Raw genomic sequence first — 27,836 nt, 5'->3', positions numbered from 1 at the left:
CCCGATCTCTCCCCGATCGCTCCCCTCAATCTCCCCCACCCCCCGATCGCTCCCCTCAATCTCCCCCACCCCCCGATCGCTCCCCTCAATCTCCCCCACCCCCCGATCGCTCCCCTCAATCTCCCCCACCCCCCGATCGCTCCCCTCAATCTCCCCCACCCCCCGATCGCTCCCCTCAATCTCCCCCACCCCCCGATCGCTCCCCTCAATCTCCCCCACCCCCCGATCGCTCCCCTCAATCTCCCCCACCCCCCGATCGCTCCCCTCAATCTCCCCCACCCCCCGATCGCTCCCCTCAATCTCCCCCAACCCCCGATCGCTCCCCTCAATCTCCCCCAACCCCCGATCGCTCCCCTCAATCTCCCCCACCCCCCGATCGCTCCCCTCAATCTCCCCCACCCCCCGATCGCTCCCCTCAATCTCCCCCACCCCCCGATCGCTCCCCTCAATCTCCCCCACCCCCCGATCGCTCCCCTCAATCTCCCCCACCCCCCGATCGCTCCCCTCAATCTCCCCCACCCCCCGATCGCTCCCCTCAATCTCCCCCACCCCCCGATCGCTCCCCTCAATCTCCCCCACCCCCCGATCGCTCCCCTCAATCTCCCCCACCCCCCGATCGCTCCCCTCAATCTCCCCCACCCCCCGATCGCTCCCCTCAATCTCCCCCACCCCCCGATCGCTCCCCTCAATCTCCCCCACCCCCCGATCGCTCCCCTCAATCTCCCCCACCCCCCGATCGCTCCCCTCAATCTCCCCCAACCCCCGATCGCTCCCCTCAATCTCCCCCAACCCCCGATCGCTCCCCTCAATCTCCCCCACCCCCCGATCGCTCCCCTCAATCTCCCCCACCCCCCGATCGCTCCCCTCAATCTCCCCCACCCCCCGATCGCTCCCCTCAATCTCCCCCACCCCCCGATCGCTCCCCTCAATCTCCCCCACCCCCCGATCGCTCCCCTCAATCTCCCCCACCACCCGATCGCTCCCCTCATTCCCCCCCACCTCCGATCTCTCCCCTCATTCCCCCCCACCTCCGATCTCTCCCCTCATTCCCCCCCACCTCCGATCTCTCCCCTCATTCCCCCCCACCTCCGATCTCTCCCCTAATTCCCCCCCACCCCCGATCACTCCCCTCATTCCCCCCCACCCCCGATCTCTCCCCATATTCCCCCCTCATTCCCCCCCACCCCCGATCTCTCCCCTCATTCCCCCCCACCCCCGATCTCTCCCCTCATTCCCCCCCACCCCCGATCTCTCCCCTCATTCCCCCCACCCCCGATCTCTCCCCCACCCCCGATCTCTCCCCCACCCCCGATCTCTCCCCTACCCCCGATCTCTCCGCTTATTCGCCCGATCTCTCCCCTCATTCCCCCCACCCCCCCGATCTCTCCCCTCTTTCCCCCCACCCCCCCGATCTCTCCCCTCATTCCCCCCAATCTCTCCCTTCATTCCCGCCCACCCCCCGATCGCTCCCCTCAATCTCCCCCACCCCCCGATCGCTCCCCTCAATCTCCCCCACCCCCCGATCGCTCCCCTCAATCTCCCCCACCCCCCGATCGCTCCCCTCAATCTCCCCCAACCCCCGATCGCTCCCCTCAATCTCCCCCAACCCCCGATCGCTCCCCTCAATCTCCCCCACCCCCCGATCGCTCCCCTCAATCTCCCCCACCCCCCGATCGCTCCCCTCAATCTCCCCACCCCCCGATCGCTCCCCTCAATCTCCCCCACCCCCCGATCGCTCCCCTCAATCTCCCCCACCCCCCGATCGCTCCCCTCAATCTCCCCCACCACCCGATCGCTCCCCTCATTCCACCCCACCTCCGATCTCTCCCCTCATTCCCCCCCACCTCCGATCTCTCCCCTCATTCCCCCCCACCTCCGATCTCTCCCCTCATTCCCCCCCACCTCCGATCTCTCCCCTAATTCCCCCCCACCCCCGATCACTCCCCTCATTCCCCCCCACCCCCGATCTCTCCCCATATTCCCCCCTCATTCCCCCCCACCCCCGATCTCTCCCCTCATTCCCCCCCACCCCCGATCTCTCCCCTCATTCCCCCCCACCCCCGATCTCTCCCCTCATTCCCCCCACCCCCGATCTCTCCCCCACCCCCGATCTCTCCCCCACCCCCGATCTCTCCCCTACCCCCGATCTCTCCGCTTATTCGCCCGATCTCTCCCCTCATTCCCCCCACCCCCCCGATCTCTCCCCTCTTTCCCCCCACCCCCCCGATCTCTCCCCTCATTCCCCCCAATCTCTCCCTTCATTCCCGCCCACCCCCCGATCGCTCCCCTCATTCTCCCCCACCCCCGATCGCTCCCCTCATTCTCCCCCACCCCCGATCGCTCCCCTCATTCTCCTCCACCCCCGATCGCTCCCCTCATTCTCCCCACCCCCGATCGCCCCCCTCATTCCCCCCAACCCCCTTTCTCTCCCCTCATTCCCCCCAACCCCCGATCTCTCCCCTCATTCCCCCCAACCCCCGATCTCTCCCCTCATTCCCCCCAATCTCTCCCCTCATTCCCCCCGATCTCTCCCCTCATTCCGCCCCACCCCCCGATCGCTCCCCTCATTCCCCCCCCACCTCCGATCTCTCCCCTCATTCCCCCCCACCTCCGATCTCTCCCCTCATTCCCCCCCACCTCCGATCTCTCCCCTCATTCCCCCCCACCCCCGATCACTCCCCTCATTCCCCCCCCACCCCCGATCTCTCCCCTCATTCCCCCCCACCCCCGATCTCTCCCCTCATTCCCCCCCACCCCCGATCTCTCCCCTCATTCCCCCCCACCCCCGATCTCTCCCCTCATTCCCCCCCACCCCCGATCTCTCCCCCACCCCCGATCTCTCCCCCACCCCCGATCTCTCCCCCATCCCCGATCTCTCCCCCACCCCCGATCTCTCCGCTCATTCGCCCGATCTCTCCCCTCATTCCCCCCACCCCCCCGATCTCTCCCCTCTTTCCCCCCACCCCCCCGAACTCTCCCCTCTTTCCCCCCACCCCCCCGATCTCTCCCCTCATTCCCCCCAATCTCTCCCCTCATTCCCCCCAATCTCTCCCCTCATTCCCGCCCACCCCCCGATCGCTCCCCTCATTCTCCCCCACCCCCGATCTCTCCCCTCATTCCCCCCAATCTCTCCCCTCATTCCCGCCCACCCCCCGATCGCTCCCCTCATTCTCCCCCACCCCCGATCGCTCCCCTCATTCTCCCCCACCCCCGATCGCTCCCCTCATTCTCCCCCACCCCCGATCGCTCCCCTCATTCTCCCCCACCCACGATCGCTCCCCTCATTCTCCCCCACCCCCGATCGCTCCCCTCATTCTCCCCCACCCCCGATCGCTCCCCTCATTCTCCCCCACCCCCGATCGCTCCCCTCATTCTCCCCACCCCCGATCGCCCCCCTCATTCCCCCAAACCCCCTTTCTCTCCCCTCATTCCCCCCAACCCCCGATCTCTCCCCTCATTCCCCCCAACCCCCGATCTCTCCCCTCATTCCCCCCACCCCCTCCGATCTCTCCCCTCATTCCCCCCACCCCCCCGATCTCTCCCCTCATTCCCCCCACCCCCCCGATCTCTCCCCTCATTCCCCCCCAATCGCTCCCCTCAATCTCCCCCACCCCCCGATCGCTCCCCTCAATCTCCCCCACCCCCCGATCGCTCCCCTCAATCTCCCCCACCCCCCGATCGCTCCCCTCAATCTCCCCCACCCCCCGATCGCTCCCCTCAATCTCCCCCACCCCCCGATCGCTCCCCTCAATCTCCCCCACCCCCCGATCGCTCCCCTCAATCTCCCCCACCCCCCGATCGCTCTCCTCATTCTTCCCCACCCCCCGATCGCTCCCCACTGCTCTTCTCATTCACCTACCCCAGATTACTTCCCTCATTTGCCCCACGATCGCTCCCCTAATTCCCCCATCCCCTGATCACTCTCATTCCCCCTCCCTACCCCGATTGCTCCCCTCATTCCCTCTCCCTACCTCCTCATTGCCTCACACCTCCTGATCACCCCCTCATTCACCCTCCCAATCCCCTCATACCCCCACCCCCTCATACCCCCACCCCCTCATACCCCCACCCCCTCATGACTGCTCTCCTCATTCCCCTTCCCACCCCCGATTGCTCCCTCACTCCATGATTGATCCCCCACTCCATGATTGATCCCCCACTCCATGATTGATCCCCTCATTCTTCCCAACCCCGATTGCTCCCTTCAATCCCCTTCCCCACTCCCTGATTGCCCCCCTCATTTCCTCCCATTGCCCCCTCGTCTGTCTGTCTCTCCCTCCCCCCACACACACCCGCAGTCCGGCCTCTGCGCATGCTCGCTGGCTGCCAGCCCGGCTCGCGGGCTCGCGGTCTTACCGGCCGTTTCTCTTTGTTCCATTAAACAGCGCGAGCGGCGCCTCCAGTCCAGGTAAAAGCCTCTCGGCTTCTCATCTCCTCGGGACTGGGCCGGGCCGGGTAACTGGGACTGGGCAGCGCGAGGGACGGACGGGCGGGCGAACGAACGAGGTCCGCTACCGGTTTGCTGTTGAATGAGGGGCGGCGCGGCTCGTTGCCCCGGCGCCGCTTTTATTGTTTAAAAGGCGAGAGTGAGCTGCAGGCCCCGCCGCCCGATATGGTGGCGCATTCGGACTAAAATTAATTAGTTTATATTGCGATTAATTCAAAATATATTGTTTAGCCAGATCTGAACAGGGGAGGGAACTGCGTGGCTTTATTGCGCTGATCGGATCAGCTGTATTTTTATTGCGCTGATCGGATCAGCTGTATTATTCTGTACATGTGTGTGTTTCTCACACTAGGGCTTTCTGCGTGAGTAGCTGCTGAATGAACAAAGCATCAATCTCTGCTGTCTGCAAATACGTTTTTTGCTAATTCAAAAGAAAAAAACTTTATATTGTTGCATAGGCGATGCTTTTAAATATCTCTTATAGTGTGTTAGAATGTAATTCATGGTATATTTTAAGTTGCAATGATGCCCTATCAATATGACCCCGTTTGAATGTTTTACCTTCCCCTTTTGTTGTCCCAATAAATCGAAAAATATAGTCGTTTACAAGTTTTTGTTATGATTGTGGAGGTATCTGTTCTGAATTGACGCTGCACCCTACTAAATATTGTTGTTTATAGATTTTCCATTTATTTTAAGTCTTTTGCATATGTGAGCATAGATATCAGGGTCTGTATTGTTTATAATGTAGTTTGTGATGACCTGGTTTATTATTCAAAATACAATGTGGATGTTGAGATAATTTTAAAGACTGTGGCTGCTGAATGTCTTTTTTATTTCACATTTTCCCCTGACTCTGGTAGTATGAATTCAAGTAAGCAAATAAGTATTTGGAGTTGTTTAAAGATGAAAGTGTAATAGTTTGAACAGTTCAGTGTTGCCTTCTGCCTGGAACGTTCTGTTCCAAACTAAGCCCTCTTCCCACATACTTCTATTAACCAACTGTGATCCTTGCACCCTCACTCTCCCCAATCGCAGAAAGAGAGAATTAAAAGCAGCTCTATTATAAACTAACTTTGCCTCCTGTTGGGTGCAAAGGATGGCATTGATGGATGCAGCAGTTCACAGTTCATTTCATGCAGCTTTTCTGCAGAGGCTATGAAAAACTTGAAAAGTTCTTTCTTTTAAAATTTCATTTTCCTGTCAAAGATTTTGTGAGGTTCAGGGAACTGCACACATTTCTGCCCCTGGCAACGTTGGCAAACTATTGACTGGATCTATTGCAAAGGAGGACTGCAGATGCTGGAGAGTCAGAGTTGAAAAGTATGGCATCTGAAAAGCACAGCAGGTCAGGCAGCATCTGAGGAGCAGGAGAGTCGACATTTTGGGCAAAAGGCCTTCCATCAGGAATGTGAAAGTTCATCAGGTATCAGGTTCTATTGCAAAGCCTGCTACAATCTTCACCAGTTGAGAATTAATAAATGGAAATACTAGACTAATCAGAAAACGAGGCATAATCTGTAGAGAGAGAAAGACAAATGCAGATGTGTTATCAATTAACTTAACAGGAAGTTGAAGTTTTCAATAGTTTCTAAAAGTCAGGGAGGACTGATGGGAATGAATGAAAAGGGAAGGTGATAGTGATTATAAATGGGAATCATGATTGACTGCTTACCTATTGGTCTGACAAGATAGAAGTAATGATCTTTATTTTGTGTTACATATGTGTAACACTAATCTACAATTGGATCCCTCTAGATAGAGATCTTTAAAAATGTGAATTTTACATAGGAAGGACAGCCCCTGCAGTGATACAGTGTCCTTGAATTGCTATTGTGGTGAATTGGTAAGAGGCACAAGCTTAAATCATGAAAGCAGCATTTTTAAAAAGCACTGGTGGCTGATCAGTCAGTTGTTCAGACCAAAAGGTGTAGGCTATGTTTCCAAAACATGATCAATTCTGCAACTAATAAAATGAAAGGTGGAAGGACTTGTCTCCAACCTATATCATTCTTTGAGCAGAAAGCAGAGATAGGGCAGCTCAGAGTCAAGAGGTCACACAGGGCAAGCTTCAGAGCTGCTTGCCACCCTTATCTCTCTACCCTGCCTCCATTCCTGATGAAGGGCTTTTGCCCAAAACATTGATTTTCCTGCTCCCTGGATGCTGCCTGACCTGCTGTGCTTTTCCAGCACCACTCTAGTCTAAACTCTGGTTTCCAGCATCTGCAGTCCTCACTTTTGCCTATTCAGATCTGCCAACCTCATTTGGTCTGAACTTTATCTTGTCAGCTAGACCATTTAATTGGAGGGATGACTCAGTGAGAGATGGGAAGAAAGTTTTATTTTAACTTACTTATGAGATTACAGTGTGGATCCGTTTTCTCCATAATGTTATTGCCGTCTTCCAACTGATCTGGTTCCTACTAGAGTATGTCCTTCAGCAGGAGTTGCCACGGTGAGCTCAGATGCAGCTTGTTTGGACTGTCCCTGCTTGTGACTGTGTAAAGACGCACTGAGGTTTTCTCAACCCTTGGGGATTAGCAGCTGTGTGGACTGCAATTTGAGCCCACATTGTGCAGTTAAATTCTTACTGACTAAAATTATCAAGGCATTATTGGGAAGTTTGTTGAAGTCCGTGTTTCCTGGGCGGCTTTGCCCCTCTAACCCGTAAGATGAAATTGTGATGTGTTTAGCCTTGCCCACAGCACACATAAGAGTTATGGTGAAAGCTGCATTAGACCACAGTACAAAAACAGAGATTGCGGAGAAACTCAGTAGGTCTGGCAGTATCTGTGGAGAAAAAGCAGAGTTAACATCAAGTCCCCCAGACAGCACCTTCCACACCAAGACCGCTTCCATCTAGAAGGACATGGGAACACCACACCTTCAAGTTCCCCTCCAGCCCATTCATCATCTTGATATGGAAGTAAAGCGCTGTTATTTCGCTGTTGCTGAGTCAAAATCCTGGAATTCCCTCCCGAATAGCTTTGTGGGTCAACCCACAGCAAGTGGCCTGCAGCGGTTCAGGAAGACAGCTCACTCCCACCTTCTCAAGGGCAACTAAGGACGGGTAATAAAAGCCAGCCCTGCCAGCGGTCCCCACACCATAAGTGAATTTTAAAAATCCAGTAACCCTTCCTCAAAAACAAGTGATGTGTTTTCGTTCCACATGTTTAACCAATAATAACAGGCATTTGTATCGCACCTTAAATCTTCCAAGGTATCAGCCAACATTTGACACGTGTTGAACTCGGAGTTTGTAAATCAAGAAAATTTGAGCAACTCTTCACTGCTATTTTCTCCCAACCCATGTTTTGTGTCCCCCGCTTTCACCAACCCTTCTCACGTGTACTGTCCTCCAAACCGCAGCCTTTTCACCGTCTACCCTGCCGCGATTCCTTTGTGTGAGCGAATCAATCTCTCCGAGCCCAAGTTAATTGAACCTGTTCATAGTGATGTGAGGATAATTAACCGCCCTACTGTCGTGGGAATAATAAATGAGGTTTAAAGCCTAGATTTGGAATGACGGTTCCCTTATGTACAGTACCGCATCGGACTTTTCGGAAGCCGGTCAGTTAAAGAAAGTCATCATTGCTTAGGAAAGATAATAATTTGAATGGACTAATAATTTGCATGGAGGCGGAGAGAATGGAAGGAGTGTGGACTCCGGCAGAAGCCATCGGCACGATCTTGATGTGCACACGAGACACCGGATTTGTTTAACATCTGGTCTGGCTGTTTTGCCACAGATCGCTGCCTGACATTGTGCTGTGCTATGTAAAGCATCGTCTGTATGGAAGCATCGTGTTGGACGGAAGCAGATAGAGAAAACAGGGTGCAATAGACCAATTTGTTTGACATCAGTCATCAAGGAAGTATTGCGATGTTATTACAGAGTTCAAATGCACTTAGAACAGCGTAGAATGATTAGTATCAGTTATTGAATCATAAGAGGTGTACAGCATAGAAGCAGATCCTTCCATACAAGTCGTCCATGACGACCAAATATCCTAAATTCTGCGCGCAGTATCCTAAATTCATCCAATCCCATTTGCCATCATTTGGCCAATAAATGTCCAAACCCTTCCAAGCCATATACCCATCCAGATGCGTCTTCAATGTTGTAATTGTAACAGTGTCCACCACTTCCTCTGGCAGCTGTTCCACATACACCACCCTCTGCATGAAAACATTGCCCCTTAGATCCCTTTTAAATCTTTCCCCTCTCACCTTAAACCTATGCCCTCTAGTTTTGGACTCCACTACCTCAGGGAAAAGATCCTGATTATTCAACCTATCCAAGTCCCTCATGATTTTATAAACCTCTACAGGTCACCCCTCAGCCTCTGATGCTCCAGCCTTTTCAGCCTCTCCCTGCAGTTCAAACCCTCCAGCCCCAACAACATTCTTGTAAATCTTTTCTGAATCCTTTAAAGTTTCACAATATCAGTCAATGTGGGTTTATGAAAGGGCAGTCCTATTCAACAAATTTATTGGCATTTTTTAAGAATGTAACTAATATGGTCAGTGAACAGGAACGTGTAGGTATAGTAAACTTGGATTTCAAAAAGGTATTGAATAAGTGGATGCACAGAAGACTTGAACCTCTGGAGCTGGATGGTTTATTTGCATGCATAGAGAATTGGTTAATAGATAGGCAGCAGAGAGTAGGCCAACTGTGACTAATGGAGTGCCACGAGGATTGGTACTGGGACAGCAGCTATTCACAGTCTATATTAATGACGTGGAAGAGCAAACAGAAAATAACGTATCTAGGTTTGTTAATGGTGTAAAGCTAGGTGAGAATGCAAGTTATAAGGAGACCACAAAGAGATTGCAAACAGATATAAACAAGTTTTGAATGGGCACCAAGGTGACAGATGGAATATAATGTGGAGAAGTGTAATATTATTCACTTCTTTCTTAAAAATAGAAAAGCAGAATTTTTGAAAAGGTGCAAAACTTGGAAATTTAGATGCTCACAGAGACTTAGGTGTAATCATGCAACGAACACATAGGTTATCATGTAGGTAAAGCAATTCGGAAGGCAAAGGGATCGGAGCACAAACATGAAACAATAACCTTTCTGTAATTGTATGTGATTTTGGTGAGGCGATGCATTACATTGTAAAGATATCCTTGTATTGGAAGCAATAAAGTGAACGTACTCTAGATTGATCCCTGTGATAAGATGCTTGCCCTGTGATGAGAGGCTGAGTAAATTGGGTCTATATGCTTGAGCTGAGAAGAATTTAAATCATCTATACTTTATTATAAGATCAGTGGATACATTGGAGCTGTTGACTTCATTGCATCCAAACATGGATAACAAAGCTGAACTCAAGGTGAGGTGGGACTGACTGTCCTTAATATCAAGACAGAATTTAACTAAATCGTGGTATCAAAAGACCTGCAAAATTGAAGTTAATGGGAATGAATCGAGATTCCTGATGAAGGGCTTTTGCCCAAAACATCAATTCTCCTGCTCCTTGGATGCTGCCTGACCTGAATTCCACAGGATATTGTTCTAGGCCCAACCACCTTCGTCGGGTCAGAAGCAGGAATGTTTGCTGATGACTGCACAATGTTCAGTATGAATCGCAATTTCCTAAGCTGTTTATGCCCATATTTAGTAAGTCCTGGACAACATTCAGGTTTGGGCTGATAAGTGACAAGTGCTAGACATAGATTCTTCTGTTGGAGATTATCAAACCATCTTCCCATGACATTTGGTGGCAATATCACTGAATCCCCAACTACCTACATTCTGGGATTTACTGTTGATCAGAACCTGAACTGGAAAAGCCATACTATTGCTACCAGTGACAAGCAAATAAAACAAAAGGGTGTGCCTGCTGTCAAGAGCAGGCAAATATCAGAGGCAGAGAAAATTCAAGGAAAGGAAATCCTGAGGCACAGATCAACTTATACATTCAACCACACACCCTGTTGGAACTCTGCCAAACACCCAGGTGATGATAGTGGTCTTCTTCACCTCCAGGGATGAACAAATGGGTCATTCTAAATTGAAAACTAACATATAAATTATTTCTGCTTGTTGAGGACTTTAAAACTGGGGGAAATAGCCTAATAATCAATGCTGTGTCTTCCAGGAATGAAGTAATGAGACAGTCACAAACACACAGGCTGATAGGTTAGAATTCTCTTCCACAAATATCAACTAATGCTAGACCTGTTGTTCATTTTAAACCTAAGATTGATAGATTTTTGGATAGCCAGAGCACTATGGGACAAAGGTGGGTAGGTTAAAGTTCAGTCACAAAAATATTTTGATGTCACTGAATGACTGTCTCGATGTGGGGGGCTACATGTCTTCTCATGTTCCTATGATACAATCTCGGTCACAGTCAAGATGTGGCTCAACATCCTTTTGAATACTGTCAAAGAGTCACCACACACTGCAGCAGTCAGTAATGTATTTCCATAGAGCCCTCCTCCGTCCAGTACGATGATCCACTGACACCCTCCTTCGACTGACTAAACTGGTCCTCACCCTGAACAACTTCTCTTTCCAATCCTCCCACTTCCTCCAAACCAAAGGAGTAGCCATGGGCACCCACATGGGCCCCAGCTATGCCTGCCTCTTCGTAGGATATGTGGAACAGTCCATCTTCCGCAGCTACACTGGCACCATCCCCCACCTTTTCCTCCGCTACATCGATGACTGTATCGGCGCTGCCTCGTGCTCCCACGAGGAGGTTGAACAGTTCATCCACTTTACCAACACCTTCCACCCCGACCTCAAATTTACCTGGACCGTCTCAGACTCCTGCCTCCTCTTCCTAGGCCTCTCCATTTCTATCTCGGGCGACCAAATCAACACGGACATTTACTATAAACCGACCAACTCCCACAGCTACCTAGACGACACCTCCCACCCTGCCCCCTGCAAAAACGCAATCCCATATACCCAATTCCTTCGTCTCCGCCGCATCTGCTCCCAGGAGGACCAGTTCCAATACCGTACAATCCTTCTTCAAAGACCGCAATTTCCCCCCAGACGTGATCGATGATGCTCTCCACCGCATCTCCTCCACTTCCCGCTCCACCACCCTTGAGCCCCGCCCCTCCAATCGCCACCAAGACAGAACTCCACTGGTCCTCACTTACCACCCCTCCAACCTCCATATTCATCGTATCATCCGTCGTCATTTCCGCCACCTCCAAACGGACCCCACCACCAGGGATATACTTCCCTCCCCTCCCCTCCCCTATCAGCGTTCCGAAAAGACCACTCCCTCCGTGACTCCCTCGTCAGGTCCACACCCCCCACCAACCCAACCTCCACTCCCGGCACCTTCCCCTGCAACCGCAAGAAATGCAAAACTTGCGCCCACACCTCCCCCCTTACTTCCCTCCAAGGCCCCAAGGGATCTTTCCATATCCGCCACAAATTCACCTGCACCTCCACACACATCATTTACTGTATCCGCTGCACCCGATGTGGCCTCTATATTGGGGAGACAGGCCGCCTACTTGCGGAACGTTTCAGAGAACACCTCTGGGACACCCGGACCAACCAACCCAACCACCCCATGGCTCAACACTTCAACTCCCCCTCCCACTCCACCAAGGACATGCAGGTCCTTGGATTCCTCCATCGCCAGACCATAGCAACACGACGGCTGGAGGAAGAGCGCCTCATCTTCCGCCTAGGAACCCTCCAACCACAAGGGATGAACTCAGATTTCTCCAGTTTCCTCATTTCCCCTCCCCCCACCTTGTCTCAGTCCCAACCCTCGAACTCAGCACCACCTTCCTAACCTGCAATCTTCTTCCTGACCTCTCCGCCCCCACCCCCACTCCGGCCTATCACCCTCACCTTAACCTCCTTCCACCTATCGCATTTCCAATGCCGCTCCCCCAAGTCCCTCCTCCCTACCTTTTATCTTAGCTTGCTGGGCACACTTTCCTCATTCCTGAAGAAGGGCTCATGCCCAAAACGTCGATTCTCCTGCTCCTTGGATGCTGCCTGACCTGCTGCGCTTTTCCAGCCACACATATTTAGCTCTGATCTCCAGCATCTGCAGTCCTCACTTTCTCCTCTGGGATAGAAACTGAGCAAACTACTATCCTAGTTAACAGTAGGGTATTGGCTAAGTCTGTTGTGCTGTAACCTCTTTTACATCTGAGCTGGACATTAACTGTCTGGCACTCTCTGTATAAAAATAAGGAGGTTTTGGTTTTGCTCAGAGACTAGTTAAGAGGTAACCACATTGCTCTGAGTCTGGAGTCACACTGTGACTCTTGCTGTGTAAAATCCATTGCATTATCTTTATCCAGATGGCATGTGTTGGCTAGATTCTGGTTGCCTTCTTATAGGAAGGATGTGGAAGCTTTAGAGAGGGTGCAGAGGAGATTTACTAGGATACTGCTTGGACTGGAGGGCATGTCTTATGAAGAAAGTTTGAGACAGCTAAAGCTTTTCTCATTGGAGTGAAGAAGGATGAGAAGTGACTTGATAGAGGAGTACAAGATGATGAGAGGCCTAGATAGAGTGGATAGCCAGAGATTTTTTTCCCAGGGTGGAAATGGCTATCACGATGGTTAATTTTAAGGTGATTGGAAGAAGGTTTAGGGGAGATGTCAGAGGTCAGTTCTTTACACAGAGAGTGGTGGGTGCATGGAATGCACTGCCAGCAGTGGTAGTAGAGTCAGATACATTAGTGACATTTAACTGACTCTTAGATAGGCACATGGATGATAATAAAATGAAGAGTATGTAGGTTAGTTTGATCTTAGAGTAGGATAAAAGGTCGGCACAGCATCAAGGGCCAAAGGCTGTGTACTGTACTGTACAGTTTTATGTTAAATGCTTCCTAAACTGTAGGGATGATAGTCCAACCTGACAACATCCCCTCCTTTACTTTTCCACATCAGGAGATGTTTGCTATTACATTACAAGTACATCTTTGGCAGGGAAGGATGGGGGTAATTTCTATGCAGTATGGAGGGCCTCAATCTCCTATAGCATCACCAGAAAGTTGACAAAACTCTGATTAAGTGGCATAAATAGACCATAAGACCTTAATAATGGCTCCCTGAGCCTGCTCCACTATTCAATAGGATCATGGCTGATCTGACATTCCTCACATCCACTTTCCTGCCTTTTTCCCATAACCCTTGATTCCAAATCTGATCAAGAATCTCTCTCAGCTTTAGATATACACAAGGACTCTACCTCTACAGTTGTATGTGCCAAAGAGTTCAAAGACTCTCAACCCTTGAGAAGAGATTCCTCCTTATGTCAGTCTTAAACTGGTGTTCCTTTATTCTGAGACTGTGCTGTCTGGTCATAGAATCTCTCATGGAGGGAAACATCCTCTCAGTAGACACTCTGTCAAGTTCTTTAAGAATCCTATATGTTTCAAAAGAGATCACTTCCAAACTCCAGTGAGTAGAGTCTCAACCTGTTTATCCTTTGCTTATAAGTCAATTCCTCTATACCTGGGATCATCCTAGTGAACTACCTCCAACAAAATTATACCTTTCCTTTAAATAAGGGGACCAAAATTGCTCACAGTATTCTGAATGTGGTCTCACCAGCACGTTGCACAGTTGCAATAAGACTTCCCTACTCTTATACTTCAAACCTCTTGAAATAAGGACCAACATTCAATTTTTAAAAAGTTTAACCTTCTTTTCTGATCAACCTCTCTCAGGTGTTATTACATATCTCTGGAAGGTGGGACTTGAATACAGGTCTTCTGACTCGGAGGTAGGGACACTAATACTGCACCACAAGAGAGCCCAGCCAACATTCGATTAGCCTCCCTGATTATCTGCTGCACCCGTGAGCTAGCTTTCTGTATTTGTGCACAAATATACCGAAGACCCATTCTGTTGCACCTTTCTGCAGTTTTTTGCCTTTAAATGAATATTCCGTTCTTTTGTTCTCCCTTAGAAAATGAACAATTTTGCATTTTCCCACATTATACTGTATTTGCCAACCTTTTGCACTCCCTGCCCTTATATAACCTATCCTTCTCTCTGTAAGTTATATCCCTCTCAGAACCTCCCTTTCCACCTATTTTTGTGTTGTCTGCAAATTTAGAACAAAGAACAAAGAAAATTTACAGCCCAGGAACAGGCCTTTCGGCCCTCCAAGCCTGAGCCGATCCAAATCTACTGTCTAAACCTGTTGCCCAATTCCTAAGCATCTGTATCCCTCTGCTACCCACCTACTCATGCATCTGTCCAGTCACATCTTAAATGAATCTACCGTGCCTGCCTGGCACATGCCTGCCTCTACCATCTCTGCTGGCAACTCGTTCCAGACGCCCACCATCCTCTGTGTGAAGTACTTGCCACGTGTATCTCCCTTAAACTTTCCACCTCTCACATTGAAAGTGTGACCTCTCATTATTGAATTCTTCACCCTGGGAAAAAGCTTGTCTGTATCCACCCTGTCTATACCCTTCATGATTTTGTAAACATCAATCAGGTCCCCCCTCAATCTCCTGTTTTCTAATGAAAACAAACCTAACCTACTCAACCTCTCTTCATAGCTGGCACCTTCCATACCAGGCAACATCCTCGTAAACCTTCTCTGCACCCTTTCCAAAGCGTCCACATCTTTTTTTTGGTAATGTGGCGACCAGAACCGTACACAGTATTCTAAATGCGGCCGAACCAATGTCTTGTACAATTTTAACATGACTTGCCAGCTCTTATATTCAATACCCCGTCCGATGAAGGCAAACATTCTATATGCTTTCTTGACCACTCTATCCACCTGTGCAGCAACCTTCAGGGTACAATGGACCTGCACTTCCAGATCTCTCTGCCCATCAACTTTTCCCAAGGCTCTTCTGTTCCGTTACTTAACTAAAGTACATTTACACCCTTCTCTAAGTCATTAATATATAATGTAAACAGCTGCAGTCGCAGCACTGAACCCTACAGAATCGCATTGGTCGTGGGTCACCAACCTGAAAAAGAACCCCTTATCCCCACTCACTGTTTCCTGCCCATAAGCCAATTCTCTATCCATGCCAATATTCTACCTCCAACATCATGGGGTCTTACTTTATGACTTAACCTTTAGTGAGGTACCTTCTTGAATGCCTTCTAGAAGTCCAAATATGACAAATCTACTGGTTCCCCTTTATCCACTCTGTCAGAAGTCACATGACACAAGGCTGTAGTGTTTATTTGAAATCACAAGCTTTTAGAGCACTGTTGCTTCATCAGGTGAACTTTATTGGAGGGATATGGGCCGGGCGCTGACAGGTGGGACTAGATTGGGTTGGGATATCTGGTCGGCATGGACGGGTTGGACCGAAGGGTCTGTTTCCATGCTGTACATCTCTATGACTCTATGATTGAGACTTTCTTGAAAAACTCTAGTCAGACACAATTCTCTTTCATGAAGCCATTCTGACTCTGCTTGATTAGATTATGATTTTTCCAAACTAATTTGCTATTATTTCTTTAATAATTGATTTCAAAATAGCTGTTTACACAGTTTCTCCATTCGTCTTCCACCACCATTAAAAATCTACTCCTGTATGTTTTATAAGTATCAGACTCAAATTACAGAGTGGGTTACATCATGCACAAGTCAGTGAGTATAAATTTTCAATTGTGGTAACATTACATCTTGTCAGCCTGTGATGCCATTGACTCTAGCTTCCATTAATTAGTTTCCATTCACTGGCAGCTCTCCTAGATCATCCAAATAAATGTTCTTTTTTCACATGGGAAGAAAGGCTTGTGGTAATACTATGTCTTCTACGGGTTCATTGCATCTCTGAGAAATGCAAAGACTATTGTGTGGACAATTACGTTAACTAGTTTTTGGTAGTGTTTTCTTCAAAGGAATGTTTTGGGAGAATGACTGTTTTGGAATGTCGCCTTGCAATCATTGCTATTCTCCTGACCAAACAAGTTTAGTGACTCATCTCAAGGTCAGTACACCTGTTGCAATTTTAAACTCTTTTGATGCTCCACTGAGTTGCAGCTTAAACAATTTGTTCAATGCCTGTAGATGATGTTAATTAATAATCTCTATTATAGAGCAGGATCATCCAAAATCCTAGGGCTGAAAATGACCCCTTAACAGTTTCTGAATCTTATCTAATCTCATGCTGAGCTCTAACCCTATAATTACTCAATAGAATGACATATTGGTCTATTAATGTGGGCACATGATGTGCAGGCATGAGGTCAAATCCCAACTAAATAAAATCTGGTCCAAAAAGTTGACCAGAAGACTACTGAATTGTCATTAAAGTAATTCTGCTTCACAATATCCTTTCATGAAATAAACATGTCATTCTTGCATGCCTATAAATGTGATTCTGAACCCAGAGCAATGTGATTCATTCTTAACTGACTTTTGGACTGGCCTAGAAAGCCATTCAAGAAGGTAGCTCAGCATAACTATATTCTCAAGGACAATTAGTGATGGGCAATAAATGCTGACCTTTTCGACAGTGTTTACATTCCCATGAACAGATTAAACAAAACATTTTGGTACACCCATTGATATAAACATAATACCAAAACATGATCATTCTGTACAGTTTTTGAACAATCAGTTTCCAGACTACCATGCTAGGTAGCTGGGCTCTGCTCTGATACTTCTCCACTCCACTGGGAACTTTGTGAGGAAGACATGGTGCTAAAGTCATGCAAAAATAACTTTTAATGAGCAGAGTAAAAATAGGAATCAGCTGGAGGGTAGTGAGCAGCCTACTGATGTGAAATCTGGGGTTCATTTAATTAAAATTTCCATCTGAGCAGCCGCCAATTTGTGTTCAACAGGCAAATTCCTGTCTTGGAATCTCATTTATCCTTTTTCCTGATGGCAGCTCGTTACAAAGGCAGCGAGTGAAACAATCTGGGTATTTTTAGTGCCTGTTGGGAAAGTGCAAAGCTCGGTCAACCCACACTGGCTAAACTACGCACAACCCACACTTCCTGTGACAGCTGGAGATGTTTTCTGTGGGATTGGATTGCTGAAACAATTAGTTCTTTTTAAAAAGGGGAGAAAACCAGTTAACTAATTCGCTGCCAGCAATGGCTTACACGACAGTGCAAGAGTACTTTTCCTTTTGCAGGAAAGAAAAAGCTTAATTATCTTTTGAGTCAATCTGCCACGGTTGCTGTGACATTGTGCTCGTTTTTTAATTCAGAACCTGCAGCTGGGAATTATTGCTAAGAATAATCTGAGTGAAGGGAAAAGAAGGACGTAAGGGGGTTTTGTTTTTGCTGCTTTAGGAAAACGATTGAACTGAATGCCTTCATAGATTTACCATGGAGTGGGAAGAGAGAGCACAGAGATAGTGGGTTAGGGAAAGGAGGTTTCCCAATTGTGCTCCCATCTACTCTTAGCCTCACTGTTAAGACACATGATATATCAAGAAGTGACACTTAGTATGTGATTTTCTGGATGGGGTTTAAATCAGAGTAAATACAAATTAGCTACTTGAAAGCAAAACATTTTTTTTAAAGCCTTACCTTTTGATTTTTGGGGGCCACTTTTTTGATTTGCAGGGACTATTACCTCCATTATTCAGTGATGTAGTCACATAGTAACATTACCTTTTGTATTTGTTTGACATGTTTCTTATGTGGACTCTGAAGCAGAATTAGCAGAATTGATCACTACCCTCAATAATTGTCAACCTACTAAATTTAACACCAGAACACATAGCATTGGCACAAGACAATAGACTTAAATAGTGAAAGTTTTTTCAAAACAACTTACGCACAGAAAGTCATCACACACTTTCTACTGACTGGTGAAGTCTCGTCGAATGTTTTTCCATCATTTATTCACAAGATTGGAATGTTTTAAATAGTCAGTTACTGCCCTTATACTGCATCTCAGATCTTGATTTTAGATTTGAATTGTAACAGTTGACAGTGTTCTTTACATAGCATGTACTACAATCTTCCCCATAAAGTAGCTCCTGAACATATGCAGCCTTAGATTAGCAATACCACATCCATTTACAAGAAATTAATTACCTCAATTTTTCAAGTATTATTAGTTTCTAGTTAGCTGAGTGTACCTTTGCTGACAAGTTTGGAACTGTTCTGTTTGTGTGGCCTCCCTGTCTGTCTGTCTATCTCGCTCTCTCAAAACTCAAGACCCCTCTTTTTCTCAGTCTCATCCCCTTCTACCTGTCACCATTCTTGTGTCCCCACCCCCCACCTCCCCACCATCACCAATCCAGCCTGGCCCTTGCTATATTTTTAGAGGTAACTTCTTCCTGATGAGATGTTAGACTGAAGCCCTCCAAACCCTTCCTATTCATGTACCCATCCAATGCCTTTAAAATGTTGCAATTGTATTAGCGTCCACCACTTCCTCTGGCAGCTCATTCCACCCTCTGCATGGAAAGGTTGCCCGTTAGGTCTCTTTTATATCTTTCCCCTCTCACCTATGCCCTCTGGTTCTGAACTCCACCACCTCAGGGAAGAGACTTTGTCTATTTATCCTATCCATGCCCATCATGATTTTATAAATCTCTATAAGGTCGCCCCTCAGCCTCCGATGCTCCAGGGAAAACAGCCCCAGCCTACTCAACCTTTCCCAATAGCTCAAATCCCCCAACCATGGCAACATCCTTGTAAATCCTTTCTGAACCCTTTCAAGTTTCACAACATCCTTCCGATAGGAAGGAGACCAGAATTGCATGCAATATTCCAAAATTGGCCTAACTAATGTCCTGTACAGCCACAACATGACTTCCCAACTCCTGTACTCAATTCTCTGACCAATAAAGGAAAGCATACCAAATGCCTTCTTCATTATCCCATCTACCTGCGATTCTACTTTCAAGGAGCTATGAGCCTGCACTCCAAGGTCTCTTTGTTCAGCAACATTCCCTCGGACCTTACCATTAAGTGTATAAGTCCTGCTAAGATTTGCTTTCCCAAAATACAGCACCTCTCATTTATCTAAATTAAACTCCATTTGCTACTTCTCAGCCCATTGGCCCATCAAATCAAGATCCATGTGATTGCATTTTCAGGCTATTTAAGATTTGGGGGCAGATTTGCCTGCCATTCCTGTATATTTTAAGTATTGCTTGAAAGCAATCAGAAGAAGCAAGAGATAAAGCTTCCTCTGTCATTACCCTGAGCTCCAGAGTCCTCTTAATGCAGGCCATAGATGGGCTATAAATGTAGACCCAGCCAGTGATGTTCACATCCCATGAATGAATAAATAAAACCATTGATGAGGCTTCAGTGTAACCTGTTATCAGAAGGACGTTACCTCTAAAAACATAGCACTGCCTCTGTCCTGCACAAGAGTGGCAGCCTTGATTATACTACTCAGTCCCAAAGTGTATTTGTTCACTCATGGAACTCTTGGGTGTTGCTGCCTGGGATTTATTGCCTATCCCTAGTTGCCCTTGAGAAGGTGATGGTGGCCACCTTAAACCACTGCAATCCATGTGTTCTAGGGACACCTGTAATGCCTATGAGAGGGAATTCCAGAATTTTCACCCAGCAATGCCGAAGGAACAGCAATCTCCAAGTCAGGATGGTGTGTGATTTGGAGGGTTTCTTGCAGGTGGTGGTAGTCCCATGTATCTGCAGCCCTTGTTCTTCTAGATGGAAGGTGCTGCCTACAGATCTTCGGTGAATTTCTGCAGTGCACTTGTAGATTCTACACACTGCTGCTACTGAATGGTGCAGGAAGTGGATATTTGTGGGAGAACACATTTTAAAAGCTTTGGCAGTATAAATCCAACTGGTTCACCAATGTCCTATAACGATATGGACTTAATATCCAACCCAGTCTATCTTACCTGTGTCTTCAGACCTACAATTTCTGTATCAACCAGATTGCTGATCAGCACTACCTTTTCCTCAGAAGACGATCTTGGAACAACTAATAATATGCTATAAATGCAGACTTGTTCACATCCTGCCTCCTGTAAAAACGCAATCCCTTACTCCCAATTCCTCTGCCTCTGCCGCATCTGCTCCCAGGAGGACCAATTCCACTCCAGAACATCCCAGATGGCCTCCTACTTAAAAGACCGCAATTTCCCCTCCCATGTGGTCAATAATGCCCTCCAGTACATCTTCTCCACTTCCCACACCTCTACCCTTGAACCCCACCCCTCCAATCACAACAAGGACAGAATCCCCCAGTTATCACCTTCCACCCAACCAACCTCTGGATACAATGCATTATCCCCCACCATTTCCACAACCTACAACCAGACCTCACCGCCAGAGATATATATTCCCTCCCCACCCCTATCTGCATTCTGCAGAGACCATTCCCTCTGCGACTCCCTCGTTAGGTCCATACCCCCACCAACCCAGCCTCCACTCCCAGCACCTTTCCTTGCTACTGCAAGATGTGCATAACCTGCTCCAACATCTCCCCCCACCCTCGCCTCCATCCAAGGCCCCAAAGGATCCTTCCACATCCGGCAGAGATTTTCCTGCACCTCCAAACACCTCATCAGCAGTGTCCATTACTCTTGATGTGGTCTCCTCTACATTGGGGAGACAGGATGCCAACTTGTGGAATGTTTCAGAGAACATTTCCTGGACACACACACTAAGCAACCCCACCGTCCTGTGGCTGAATACTTCAACTCTTCCTACCAGTCCACCAAGGACGTGCAAGTCCTGGCTGCCTCCACCGCCACCTGCTAGCCACCTGACGCCTGGAGGAAGAACACCACACCTTCTGTCTTGGGACCCTTCAACCACACAGCATAATCGTCGATTTCACCAGTTTCCTGATCTCTTTCCCCCACCCTTATCTCAGATCCAACACTCCAACTTGGCACCACCCTTTTGAACTGTCCTACCCGTCCATCGTCCTTCCCACCTATCCGGTCCATCCTCCGCTCTGACCTATTATCATGAACCCCCATGTCCATCTATCTATCGCATTCCCAGCTATCTTCCCCCTACCCTTACCCCTCCTCCATTTATCTCTCAGCCTCATCGGATGTTGCCTGACTGGCTGGGCTTTTCCAGCACCACACTTTTTGACTATAAATAGGTGTGGGTGAGAGCTCAGGCCTCCATGACTAGTTTAAAACACTGTGGTTCCTTGCATTTATATAACAAGTCATCACAGTATCTCAACATTTTAATTTACAACAAATTATGAAATAGTGTGCAGAATCTGTATTTACCTGATAGCCATTTGTGTGCAGCCAGATTCTACAAACTGACACAAGGTAGCATTGCTTCCAATTTGTTGAGTGTTTGCCGCATGAATGTCCACTTATGTGCATTTAAGTGATATTGGTTGAGTGAGGAGTATTGGCCAGAGCTTATTTGACTCTCTATTTAGAATTCTAGTGGAGCCAAAGGACAGACGGGAACTCAAGTATGACATCCAATCAGAAGAGCAGCTCTGATGATACTCCCTCTATCCACCAGTGTGGGTCATGTCCTTTGTGCAATTTGAACCCATAAGCTTTGGACTGGGAGACAGTCATGCTGTAAAGTGAAATGTGGTGCTCTCTCCATTGAGAAATAAGACAATGAAGCAATGGCATGGTCTGTGTGCAAGCATATGGATTCATAAAATATGCATGTCAATATGAATCTATCAACAAAAATGTGCCAACTAGATCTTAAAGCTTTTGTCCAGCCTCTAAAGCCTTTCAAAGAATCTTGCCTGCTCCCTTAATTGTTTTGGTTCCTTACTGTCCTACAATTTAATAAGTACATGCTGCATGATTATTGCTGAAGGAAATCCCTCCCTGTTTCACCTGACCAACAGCAAACCCAACTCTGGGGAATCTCAATGACCTGCCTGATGTATAAATCTCTCTGAGTCAGCATTGTCCTGATATGCCTGCTGTGTGAAGACTAGTGATCTGATCATAAAGCTGCTGTCTTTCTTTCCTTGCTCTTTTCAGTTCTTATTCCAATCAAATCACTCAGTTGTCTCATGAATGTCCACTTGATGTGCATTTGAGTGTTTTTTTTTCAATCCATTTGAATATTGTTGAAAGAGAGAGTCTGTCAGAGGAGAATTGAAGTGATAGTCAGATTTTGGGTATTAAAATTGAATCTTATATTAAACAGGATTGTCAAGATTTGAAATAATTGTTACAGGACACTCTCCTGTCAAGGGCACAGACAGGAGATTCTGTGGCAGTGAGCGTGAATCACGGATAGTATGTAGTTTGCCTGGTGCCCAGGTTAAGAATGTATCAAAAGGTTTGAAGCACATTATCAAAGGGGATAGTGAGAAGCCGGAAATTGTTGTACACATTGGTAGGAATGATATAGTTAAGGAAGGGGTTAAGGCATTGCAGAGTGAATATAAAAGGTTAGGTAGAAGATCAAAAAACAGAACATCAAAAGTAGTAATCTCTGGTTTACTTCCAGTGCCAAGTTCTAATGAGGGATTATAAAGCTGCTGTCTTTCTTTCCTTGCTCTTTTCAGTTTTTATTCCCATCAGAATCACTCAGTTGCCACATGACTGTCCACTTGATGTGAATTTGAGTGATGTTGGTTTTGGCTGAGTCCTGCGGCTATTCCTCTCTCAAACAGATATTCCATTATGTGTACTGTTGAAAGAGAGACTCTCTCAGAGGAAGTGATCGTCTAAGTTTCTTGGATCATTGGGATTGCTTCTGGAACAGAAAAGACATATTCAGAAAGGATGGGGTTCACCTGAACTAGAAAGGGACCAATATCCTGGCAGGGAGATTTGCTAGTTCTATTTTGGGAGCCTGTAAACTTTTTTGGGGTGGGGGTGGGTGGGAATGGGGGCTTCCTAAGTAACAGTGAAAAAGGAAAGGAAGGTGAGGATGGTTCTGAATCAGAAAAGAGCAAGTTAATTAGAAAAGACAGGTGAGCAAGTCAGAGAATTAAGTAACTCTGAAGAATTAAACTGCATTTATTTCAATATAAGAAGTCTTACAGGTAAGATGATGAACTCAGGACATATATGGGAACATGGCACGGGACATTGTAGCTATTACAAAAGCTTGGCTGAGGGAGGGAGGGACAGGACTGGTAGTTCAGTGTTCCAGGTTTTGGATGTTGTTAGAAAGGGAGATGAGAGGAGGCAAAGTGGCATTTTGATTAAGGAAAACATTACTGCTGTAACTAAAGAAGATATTTCTGAGGGATCACTTAGTAAAAATATATGGGTTGAAATAAGAAAGGAATGATCATCTTCATGGATTTGTGCTATAGGACCCCCAATAGTCAGAAGGAAATTGAGAAGCAAATATGTACAGAGATCTCGAATATATGTAAGATCAAAAAGTTTGTAATAGTAGGGGATTTTAATTTTCTAAACATTGACTGGGATTGCCATCATGTTAAAGGTCTGCATGGTGAAGAATTATTAAATATGTTCAAGAAGATTTTCTTTTTCAATATGTAAATGCTTCACTAGAGAAGTCACAAAACTTGACCTTCTCTTGGGAAATAAGGCAGGGCAAATGACTGTCGGAAAACACTTTGGGACTAGTGATCGTAATACTATTGGTTTAAAAATAAATATGGAAAAGGATAGGTCTTCCATAAAAGTTGAAGTTCTTAATTGGAGGAAGGAAAATTTTAAGAGTATGAAACAAGAACTTTCAAAAGTTGATTGGAGTAGACTGTTCACAGGTAAAGGGACACCCGACAAGTGGGAAGCCTTCAGAAGTGTGATAACAAGATTTCAGAGGCATTATGTTCCTGTTAGAGTGAAAGGCAAGGCTGGTAAGATTAGGGAACAATGGATGAATAAAGACATTGAAGTTCCAGTCAAGAATAAGAAAGAATCATATATTAGATATAAAAAACTAGAATTAATTGAATCTCTTGAAGAGTATAAACAGTGAAGGGGCATTCTTAAGAAGGATATCAGGAAAGGAAAGAGGGGATATGAGATAGCCTTGGCAGACAACGTTAAAGATAATCCAAAACTTTCTACAAATTGTAAAGAGCAAGGGACCAACGAGAAAGAGGGCAGGTCCCCCTAAGATCAGTGAGGTTGTCTTTGTGTTGAACCTCAGGAGATGAGAGAGATATTAAATAAATACTTTGTGTCACTTTTTACAGTGGGAAAAAAATGGAAGCTGGAGACCTCAGGGAAATAAATATTGATGTTTTAAAAAACAGTTCACATTACAGAAGAGAAAGTGCTGGAAGTCTTAGAAAGAATAAAAGTGGATAAATCTCCAGGACCTTATCTGGTGTATCCCAGGACATTGTGGTAAGTTAGGGAGGCAATTCCAGGGCCCTTAGTAGAAATATTCATATTATCTAAAAACAGGGGTGAGATACCAGAAATTGAAGGATGGCTGGTGTTATGTCATTGTTTAAAAAGGCTGTGAAGAGAAGCCTGGAAACTATAAACCTGTGAGTCCGACATCGGTGGTGGGTAAGTTGTTAGAGATGATTCTGAAAGATAGGATTTACATACATTTGGAGAGGCGAAGAATGATTAGGAATAGTCAGCATGGTTTTGTGTGAGGAAAATCGTGTCTCACAATCTTGATTGAGAATTTTCATGAAATAACCAAAAAGATCAATGAGGACAAGTAATAGATATTGTTTACTTGGACTTTAGTAAAGCCTTTGACAAGGTTCTGTATGGTAGACTAATTAGTAAAGTTCGATCACATGGGATTCAGGGTGAGCTTACAAATTAGATACAAAATTGACTTATAGTAGGAGACAGAGGGTGATGGAGGGTTGTTTTTCGAACTGGAGGCCTGTGACCAGCAGTGTTCCATACTGGGTCCACTTTTGTTTGTCAGTTATATAAATGATTTGGATAAGAATATAGGAGGCATGCGAAGATTTGTAGCTCGGGTGCTCATTGTTGTGGTTCTGTTCGCCGAGCTGGAAGTTTTTGTTGTCGCCTAGCCAGGGGACGAAACGTTTGCAACAAAAACTTCTAGCTCGGCGAACAGAACCACAACATAGGAGGCATGGTTAGTAAGTTTGCAGATGACATCAAAATTGGTGGTTGCGGATAGTGAAGAAGGTTATCCAAGCTTATAAGGAGATCTCAATCAATTGGGTCATGGACTGAGGAGTGGCAGATGGAGTTTAATTTGGATAAATGTGAGGCATTGCATTTTGGTAAAACTAAACAAGGACAGGACTTATACAATTAAGAGTAGGGCACTAGATACTGTTGTGGAACAGAGACCTAGGGGTTTAGGTACACAAATCTTTGAAGGTAGACAGAGTGGTTAAGAAGGCGTTTAGCATGTTTGCCTTCTTTGCTCAGACCTTTGAGTACAAGAGTTGGGATGTCATGTAGAGTTGTACAGAATATTGATGAGGCCTTCAAAGTTTGTGAGAAGATTTGTAGCTCGGGTGCTCGTTATTGTGGTTCTGTTCGCCGAGCTGGGAATTTGTTTTGGAGACGTTTCGTCCTCTGTCTAGGTGACATCCTCAGTGCTTGGGAGCCTCGTGTGAAGCGCTTCTGTGATCTTTCCTCCGGCATTTGTAGTGGTTTGAATCTGCCGCTTCCAGTTGTCAGTTCCAGCTGTCCGTTGCAGTGGCCGGTATATTGGGTCCGGGTCAATGTGCTTATTGATTGAATCTGTGGATGAGTGCCATGCCTCTAGGAATTCCCTGGCTGTTCTCTGTTTGGTTTGTCCTAAAATAGTAGTGTTGTCCCAGTCGAATTCATGTTGCTTGTCATCTGCGTGTGTGGCTACTAAGGTAGCTGGTCATGTCATTTCGTGGCTAGTTGGTGTTCATGGATGCGGATCGTTAGCTGACTTCCTGTTTGTCCTATGTAGTGTTTTGTGCAGTCCTTGCATGGGGGATTTTGTACACTACATTGGTTTTGCTCATGCTGGGTATCGGGTCCTTCGTTCTGGTGAGTTGTTGTCTGAGAGTGGCTGTTGTTTTGTGTGCTGTTATGAGTCCTAGTGGTCGCAATAGTCTGGCTGTCAGTTCAGAAATGCTCTTGATGTATGGTAGTGTGGCTAGTCCATTAGGTTGCGGCATGAACTCGTTCCGTTGTCTTTCCCTTCGGCATCTGTTGATGAAATTGCGCGGGTATCCATTTTTGGGAAATACCTTGTATAGGTGTTCTTCTTCCTCTTTTTGCAGTTCTGGTGTACTGCAGTGTGTTGTGGCCCTTTTGAATAGTGTCTTGATGCAACTTCTTTTGTGTGTGTTGGGGTGGTTGCTTTCGTAGTTCAGGACTTGGTCTGTGTGTGTGGCTTTCCTGTATACCTTTGTGGTGAATTCTCCGTTAGGTGTTCTCTGTACCATCACGTCTAGGAATGGGAGTTGGTTGTCCTTTTCTTCCTCTCTAGTGAATCGGATTCCTGTGAGTGTGGCATTGATGATCCAGTGTGTGTTCTCTATTTCTGTGTTTTTAATGATTACAAAGGTGTCATCCACATATCAGACCAAGAGTTTGGGTTGAATTTGCGGTAAGACTGTTTGTTCTAATCTTTGCGTTACCGCTTCTTCTATGAAACGACACGACCAGCTATCCTTAGTAGCCACACACGCAGATGACAAGCAACATGAATTCGACTGGGACAACACTACTATTATAGGACAAGCCAAACAGAGAACAGCCAGGGAATTCCTAGAGGCATGGCACTCATCCACAGATTCAATCAATAAGCACATCGACCTGGACCCAATATACCGGCCACTTCAACGGACAGCTGGAACTGACGACTGGAAGTGGCAGATTCAAACCACTACAAATGCCAGAGGAAAGATCACAGAAGCGTTTCACAAGAGGCTCCCAAGCACTGAGGATGTCACCTAGACAGGGGACGAAACGTCTGCAACACAAATTCCCAGCTCAGCGAACAGAACCACAACATTGGTGAGGCCTTTTCTGGAGTACTGTCTGCAGTGCTGGCCACCCTATTATAGGAAGGATATTAAACTGGAGAGGGTTCAGAAAAGATTTACCAGGATGTTGCCGGGAACGGAGGGTTTAGGATATAAAAATGGACTGGAAAGACTGGGACTTTTTTCACTGGAGTGTAGGAGGTGGACGGGTGACCTTATAGAGGTTTATAAAATCATGATGAAAAGAGTGTTTTCCTTAGAATGAGAGAGTTCAAAACTAGGGGGCATATTTTTAAGGTGAGAGGAGGAGAAAGATTTAAAAAGGACACGAGGAGCAACATTTTTACACAGAGAATGTTTTTTGTGGTGTGAACTGCCAGAGAAAGTGGTGGATGCAGGTATAGTTACAATGTTTAAAAGACATTTGTATAAGTTCATGAATCAGAAAGGTTTGCAAAGGTATGGATCAAGCGCAGGCAGGAGTGACTAGTTTTTTTTGGGAACATGGTTGGCATGGACTGGTAGAACCAAAGGGTCTGTTTCCATGCTGTATGACACTATGCTGATTTGCTGTCCCTGTTTTGTACCAGCACAGTCCAAATTAACTGACCTCCATCTGACTTTCCTTTGAAT

General features: G+C 46.8%; 1 protein-coding gene and 1 long non-coding RNA gene across 9 annotated transcripts in view; one reads left to right on the top strand and one right to left on the bottom strand.

The window, feature by feature from the left end:
- Positions 1 to 4,271: 4,271 nt before the first annotated feature.
- smarca4a (SWI/SNF related BAF chromatin remodeling complex subunit ATPase 4a) overlaps positions 4,272 to 27,836 on the top strand; it is a 110,924-nt gene continuing 87,359 nt past the window's right edge. For all 8 annotated transcript variants that reach the window (XM_087983417.1, XM_087983416.1, XM_087983415.1 and 5 more), the window contains exon 1: positions 4,272 to 4,408. The gene's annotated coding sequence lies outside the window, so the exon portion shown is untranslated. The remainder of the gene's footprint in view (positions 4,409 to 27,836) is intronic.
- LOC148136397 (uncharacterized) lies at positions 5,355 to 7,780 on the bottom strand. The gene is made up of 3 exons (XR_015754472.1): positions 7,653 to 7,780; positions 6,801 to 7,237; positions 5,355 to 5,965 (listed from the first exon to the last, which is right to left on the bottom strand). It is a non-coding gene; the product is annotated as an uncharacterized LOC148136397 (long non-coding RNA).

This window comes from Chiloscyllium plagiosum, unplaced genomic scaffold (genome assembly GCF_037043375.1).
Source record: "Chiloscyllium plagiosum isolate Xiang-an unplaced genomic scaffold, Cpla_swu_hap1 HiC_scaffold_45, whole genome shotgun sequence".
NCBI classification, from domain to species: Eukaryota; Metazoa; Chordata; class Chondrichthyes; order Orectolobiformes; family Hemiscylliidae; genus Chiloscyllium; species Chiloscyllium plagiosum.
Note: the sequence above shows the minus strand (reverse complement) of the source record. Positions and strands in the feature narration are given on the sequence as shown.